This window comes from Echinops telfairi, unplaced genomic scaffold (genome assembly GCF_000313985.2).
Source record: "Echinops telfairi isolate 266 unplaced genomic scaffold, ASM31398v2 ScPeMD7_49;HRSCAF=173, whole genome shotgun sequence".
NCBI classification, from domain to species: domain Eukaryota; kingdom Metazoa; phylum Chordata; class Mammalia; order Afrosoricida; family Tenrecidae; genus Echinops; species Echinops telfairi.
Window position 1 is genome coordinate 1,148,283 of NW_022103947.1, and position 7,752 is coordinate 1,156,034.

Sequence of the window (7,752 nt, forward strand, 5' to 3'; positions counted from 1 at the left end):
TTGTGAGGTGGAGGACTTTGTGGACTGGTGTTGGGTTAATGGGTTAATGTTGGACTTGTGGGCTTGGGCAGCATTGGGTTGGGATGTTTTCATGATGCACATTTTCTTTACATAAAACTCTCTTATACATGAGTTGCTGTGGATTTGTTTCTCGAAAGTACCTACACTAACACACACAGATTGAGGAATATCATGTTAAAATATAGTTTTATGTAATTCAGTGGGAAAACCCTTCTGAGCATGACTTACTATTGAAACTGTAAAGTATTTTTCTGAATAATTTTTCAATAATAACTGAAAATTCTGTTTTAATAATCAATCACGCTACTAGAATGTTAGGGACTGTTTTTTAAAATGCTTATATTTTATTCTAAAATCTTTCCATTTCTTTCTTTTTAGGTAATGTGCAATTAAACTTGAGATGAAAGTCAGATATTGCGGTATGTATGAGTTTAAATATATATATATATAGTAAAAATAATAAATTCACGTGCATAATATGTGATTGATTTTGTTGCATTTTGTCAGGTTAATTTTGATTTAAGCAACGCTGTATGATAGGTTGCCTAAGCAGTGATCTTTACAGGAATAAAGTCCCAAGCCATTTCTCCCTTGGCAAGACTGGTGTATTGAATTACCAACCTTTCAGTTCCGACAAAAATGCTTAACCATTACGTTATTACTTATTTTGAGTGAAGAAATAATGCCAACTGGTAGATTCTGAACCATAATAACACATTAGGATGTAGTAAAATTGCCCCATAGGATTTCCAAGCCTATCTACCTTTATGGAAGTAGATTGCCACATTATTCTCATATAGAGTGGCTGGTAGATTCAAACCACTGACTTTTCAGTTAGTAGCAGAGTGATCTATCAATTTGAGAATCCTTAATGCTCTATATGGGAGCATCAAACAGCTTGTAGAATTTTTTCATTATCTGTACATTAAAATGTTTTATGAACTCCTATAAGTAATTTAATTGATACTGATTGGAACCAATTTTCCTCATATCTGTGGAATTGAGTATTTGTTTTTTAATACAATTCATGTTTTTACTGTTTAATTCTCATGTAAAAATTTGCATTTGCAATCTAATTTACATAGTTTGTATGATTATTTAGTTTCCAATTGACTCTATTTATAAGAAACTTAAGAATAAAAATATCAATAGCCACCTTTTTGATTATTCAAGTCATTACTTCCTTATCATGGAGCAAATCTTTGTCCCTTCTGGTGTAGTGTACATCATGTAAAGGAAAATTATCAGTTTATTTTATCAGTTTGTTGTTAGATGTTTAATGATCATAATTGTATTGCTTTGGGTTGGCCAGTAGCAGATAATCCTGTGGTATTACAGTTTAACTTATAGAAAGAGTCTTAGACTTAAATAGGATTACTAACCATTTAAGTATTATTAATTGATTAATACAAAATTGAATCCTATGTATTCTAATGCCTTTCTAAGCCACAGACAGACACACACAGAAACACTCAACCCAGAGCAAAAATGGATGGACTGCACTCAGGACATCGGTATCCTGAGTTAAGCAGCTGTGCCGGGGATTTTCAAGAGTGTCCTTAACTATCCATTAGCCAGGGGATCTTGCCAATTTACATGCTTAATGACTCAGTTTTCTCATTTGTATAATTACTGGAATGGATCATATGATATTTTAGGCCTCCTTGACCCTAAAGTACTTTGATGTTACTTTCAAATTGCTAGGTTTTAGAGGTTATTAACGGGGTATTAGTAAGGCCTTTGTGAATTCAGATATTTCTGGGAACAAGGGAGAAAGATTTTTTTTTTTACATTAACAAATTGGAATAATACATTAGTATAAATAAAACCAGTTGCCACTAAGTCAATGCTGACCCAGGGATGACCCTAACGTTTGTCAGAGAACACTGCTTCAGTAGCTCAGTTTTTAAACTAAAACTTTAAAGCCAGACCTTTTCCCAAGGCATCTCTGGGTGGGTTCAAACCACTTGCCTAGCCAAAACTGTCTGCATCACCGTGTTGCTGTTCGGTGCCATTGCAGACACAAAGGGACCCTGAGTACTATGGAACAAAACACTGCCTGTTACTGTCCCATCCTTACAATTGTACCTGTGTTTGCTCCATCGCTGCAGCCACCGTGGCATTCTGTCTGGTTGAGGGTCTTTCTCTTTTTCGCTGATGCTCTCTTTCACTAAACATGCTGTCCTTCTCCAGAGACTGGTCCCTCCTGATAACACACACTAAGTGTGTGAACAGTCTTGCCATGATAGTTTCCTGGAGCGTTCTGGCTGTACTTTTCCCAAGACAAATTTAGGCAGTTTTTCTGGAAGTCTATGGAATTTTCAATATTCTTTGCTAAAACCATAGTTTGAACGCATCGGTTCTTATTCACTGTGCAGCTTTCACACATATATGAAGCAATTTAAAAGACCCTGTCTTGGGTCAGGCGCACTTTGCTCTCTAAGGTAACAACTGTACTTTTTTACAAATTAAAGAGATCTTTTGTAGCGGACTTACTCAATGCAATATGTCATTTGACTTCCTGACTGCTGTTTCCCTGGGAGTTGATTGCTGATCACAGTAAATTGAAACCCTTGATAAGTTCAATCTTTTCTCTGTCGATCTTGATGTTGCCTATTAGTTGAATTGTGAGCTTTTGTTTTCTTTGTTTGATTCTAACCCATACTGATAGTTGTTATTCTTGATCTTCATTTGTGAGTACTTAAAGTCTTATTTGTTTGAAAGAAGCAAGGTTGTGCCTTCTGTATTATTACAAATTGTTTTTAGAATCTTCTTCAATCCTGATGTTTATAACATAGTTCAGCATCTCAAATATTTACTCAGCATGAACATTCGATAAATATTGTGAAAAGGATACAACCTTGACACATCTTCCTAAACTTAAACTGTTCTTTTGAGTAACTATCTCTTCGTCTCTATACAAGTTCTGCATGAGAAAAAGCTTTTTGAAATTTTCATTATTTGTAATGTTATCCATAATTTGTTTTGATCTGCACAGTGAAATGTCTCTGGATAGTCAGAAAACCATTTAATATATTTTACTATTCCCGCTTCTGAGGCAAGATGCGCTTGGCATAAGCAATGACATCCTCTTCGGAGTCTGGCTTGAGTTTCTTGCAGTTCCCTACTAAAGTACTGTAGCTATTTTGGGGTGAATGATCCAATAGATTCACTTTTTGAAAGTTAATTAATTTTCTTTCAGTATGATATGATCTGTAAAGGCAGCTTTCCTCTCTGTACACTTTTGCCTACATGATATGGAGACTCAGAATTGACTCCTTTCAAAAAGCACTCATTTTGTAAGTACCCTTCATAACCTTGTTAGCTCAAGGTTAGCTTTTATCTGATTTCCCTTCCTGGTTAGGTTGCAGGCTGCAGACCATTAAAATATCTATTTATATAGTGATCTCTTTTTCTAGATTTGCATAATTCACTTGATTCTTGTAAGCACCTTAAGAATCTTAGAATTTCAATTTTTCTTTCTTGTTTGAATTTAGAGTAGTAAAGGTATTACTTGTTTAGTACAATAGTAACTCCTGATGCCATTTAAGGTAGTAATTTAAGGATTTGAAAGTTATTTTAAGCCTTTTTTATATTATGGGATTAGATCCACTTTGGAAATAGGTTTCTTCCCATTATTTTACTAGATTTTATTTAAAGTGGATTGATGTGGCGAAATATATGCTGGTTACTAGACCTATACTCCCTTGAGTGTTCTTTCATTGTTCTCATCCCCATTATTTTAATGTCTTCCAGATATTCCAACAGCAGTTATCAAATGAACGTGGACCCAGATTAAATAGAATTATCAAGCTAAGAATACACTAGCACTCGAATGATTGGTGGTTTTAGTAGTTTTAATCTCTCTCTCTGTTTCACTGCCATTGAATAAATACTGATTCATAGTCACCCTTTAGGACAGGGGAAACCTTCCCTTGTACATTTCTGAGGCTGAAATTGTTTATGAGGGTAGAGTCTCATTTTTATCAGACAGTTATGAATTGCTGACTTGCAGATTGCTGCGTAACAGAAAAGCACTAAGCCATCCAGCCATCCGAGTGATAAATAATCAAGTAGTGGTAATTTTATATGGTTTCAACCCATATGTGAAAGTTTAGTATGGCATTCATTAAAAAATTACATATATATAAATATATAAAGGTGATAGATACCTAAATATATATATTTAGAAATGGTTACAAAACAAAAATATCAAAATATAGAGCAATTCTTTGTTTCTTGACATATCTCTCCCTAGATCCATATAGTTTTGATGTCAGTGTTTTTATATCTCTAACTCTTCGCAAGGGATTCTACATTCTTTTATTTATACCACTCCAAAATAGAATGTTGGGTGTCCTCCAGGGATTCAAACAGTTTAATCTTGGGAATTGAAAGAAGATTGAAGGGGCAGCACCAGCGCTGTAGGGTGGAAGGGGTAAATGAAATGATCATACTACATCCCTCAATACCCTTGGAAAATAAGCAGGTACACTGTTTTGATTTTTAAAAAATGCTCAGCGGAAATTTCTTTGCAGTTTTCAATTTCTTTAAATCTTCTTCATAATGAGCCTTGTGATTGTCTTATGTTCCCTGAAAAAATCTACCCAAATGACCCCTTTGTAATCTTCCCAAACTAGTTGCCAGAACATTCTAAACTCCCTCTCCACCTTGACTTTAGCTACCCCACAAGCTTTCCCTTGGAACATACTATTTTGATTGGACCCTGAGAAGATTCAGGAAAGGATGTTACTGAGAAAGCCTGTTTGCAGCCATCCATTAACCACATCCATTGACATGTCTGCGCACGTTTTGTTCGGAATAAATGTGAACTTGTCTGAGCTAGACCCCCAGGAGCGAGACTGTGGGACTTATCCTCTTGGGTGTGTCATTATGTGTGGAATTTGTGAAAATGGTGACAACCTGAAGCAAAGCTTATTCAGACACTAATCACATTAAAAAACAACAACAGTAGAACCAGGTAGATACATATTAAAACTATATTTTAAACATTTATAAATTCAAGGGGAATAAATATTCTTTGCATATCTTAAAAGAGAATGTTATTCTGTTTTATGAGACAAATCAACGCCATAATAGTTTGAAATCAGTTTTATTGTTTTTTTGGTTCTGTTTTGTTTTGTTTCTGGCAGTTGCAACATAGCTATTGAGTAGTTGCAGTTAGTTCTAATGACTGATGAAGTGCAAACTTGATTATATGCCATTAGAAGAATATATTTTTTATGGAAAAGCATAGTTTTCAATATGACCTTGACACAATCAATACATACATGTGTTACTTTCCTTCAAAAGAAGGAAAGTAATCTCTACTAAACAAATTTTAAGGGAAATAGTTTAAACCAGACAATTATAATAAAGCATATATTTTGTGTTAATTATTGAAATCATCTGAACATAGAATTACAGCAATACCTGTACTTGTTTTTAGAGGCTAGCATTACACTACTTGGTAAATATAATTATTCTAATAAATTAATGTTTTCCATTGCCTCCATCTTATTTTTTAGTATTGCTTGGCCTGGCAAGATATATGGTTTACTTGGGTCAATTTTTGTAGCTACTGTATATTTTAGTGCCTTTAACAGAAGGAGTTCATCTCCTAGTATTGCATCAAGCAATTTCTGTTGTGATGCATGGAGTTTTCCTTGACTTTATTTCAGAAGCAGATTTCCAAGCACCACCCTCCCTGCCCCATTCCACTACCCTCTCCCCCCACTCCCATCCCCGGCCTAGTATTTAGTAGTCTGGAAACTCTGCTGAAATCTAGGCACTGTTGTTGATCTAGCTGGTATTCCAAATAACAGTGGCCTCAAACCCAGCATCATAGAGGAACACAAAGTACAACAGTGAGACAAATTGAGAGATGAGTGGTGACACAGACTTATTTTAAATATCCACTTAGCTTAACTTCTACATCTCAGATGTCTTAAAGTCTGGACTCTCTGTTCATTGTAACTCTTGTCAGTCTGTCCTTCCAGTGTAGCACAACTGAAGAATGCTGACTTGTGCACCTCCTGATTTAAGTATGCAACACTCCTCCCTATCTTCCTTACTTTGGCACAGGTCATACGTATCCCAGCTCTCCAGTTTAGTTCTATTGAATTAATTGTTGTTTTTAATTAAAACTTCATATAAGCAAGGAGGTGGATGTCCAACCTTTATTTATTTATTTATTTATTTATTTATTTGTGCTGCTTTTGAAATGGGTTAGGTGAATTATTTCCATCTCTTCAATCTGAAGGATCTTACTTATCCTCTTGAGTTCTGCTCTATTGAATATATCATTTCACAGCTTCATTTATTTGGCTTCTAAGACAGATCCTAAGTGCTGAGAAATATAACAGGTAAATAATATATCCATCTGTATGCAGGTCCTTAGGTATTGGGTGAGAGACATTTAAAATGTATCTTGTTTCAGGAGGCACATAGTTATTTAGAATGGAATTACATTGGTAGTACTTATGTTATCAAAGATCATGTGTGTTTTTTATCAAAATCTAAAGGTATTATACTTTTTCTCTGACCATTTGTGATTACTTTCCTTAATATTGATGTATTATTAGAAATAATACCAGCCATAATAGCCACTGTAGTTTCATACAGTGAACTGTTCATGTTACCAATGTCATCTTGTTTGAACTCCATGTCAGATGCTTTATGTGAGGCAATAATATACAGTATTTGGATTTATCCATGATTTATGGTTCAAATTATCCAATATTTTCTCATCTGATTTTATATTTTTATAGTACTCTTTTGTTAGTCTAAAATTTGAGGTCTGTGATGTAGGGCACAATTTAAAAATAAAATAACATTTGTAACCCAGAATGCAGCATCATAATATACAGGAGGTCATTAGCTATAGAGATATTGTAGTGGTTTGAAAACACTTTTAGGGGTTACTCCCAAACATTTGCCTCATTTCCTGTTTGATAACAGTGTAGCCATTCTGACCAGAATACATGAATGAGCCCTACATCTCATCATTTACTCATGTCTTATTCCTCTGTACATAGGGAGGGAGTGAGGAGTAGGCCTGTGACCCTCAAAAAAGACCTTCAGAGGAGTGAGGACACAGAAAAACAGAGACACCCTTAATAGAAGATCGCTAATGCCCATCAACATACATGAAACCTAGCTACCTGGGCACTCAGGATGAACCAGGGAGTACAAAAGAGTTCTAAAATGTTTGTCTCCATTTTTCCTCCCTGAGGCTATTTTTTCTTGCATTTTTTCCTTTTAATCCCTCAAGCTACCACAAGGTATTTAGGATCTACAAGAATCATTGGATTCCCTCTTAAGTTCACCTATTGTGAGTGGGATCAGAGCGTTCATTAATGCAAATAAAATCATTGATAGAGCAGTTACCTTTTTTTTCTGTCACTGACAAATTTATTGTTTCTTTCTGTTCCATTTTACATTCTTCTCCACACTCCTAATACAGTCATGCACATATAATAGTATACATAATTGAAATTGTAGAGCTAAGAAAAATATCCTTGAGTATTAAATTATATTTTCATGTACTCTATTATGTATATAAGATAGTCGTAAACAGAGGCCAGGCCAGGACACTCTTTCTGCTATAGAAAGCATTGAGCATGATAGTGGGACAGGAGGAAAGTCAAAGGAAATAGAGGAAAGAGCTGGGAGGCAAAGGACATTTATAGAGGTCTAGATAAAGACATGTACATATGCAAATATATTTAT

General features: G+C 34.9%; 1 protein-coding gene across 1 annotated transcript in view; it reads left to right on the forward strand.

Annotated features, from left to right (window-relative positions):
• Positions 1–7,752, forward strand: part of CNTN4 (contactin 4) — a 1,263,733-nt gene that overhangs the window by 146,865 nt on the left and 1,109,116 nt on the right. The window contains exon 2 of the mRNA XM_045290662.1: positions 400–440. The gene's annotated coding sequence lies outside the window, so the exon portion shown is untranslated. The remainder of the gene's footprint in view (positions 1–399; positions 441–7,752) is intronic.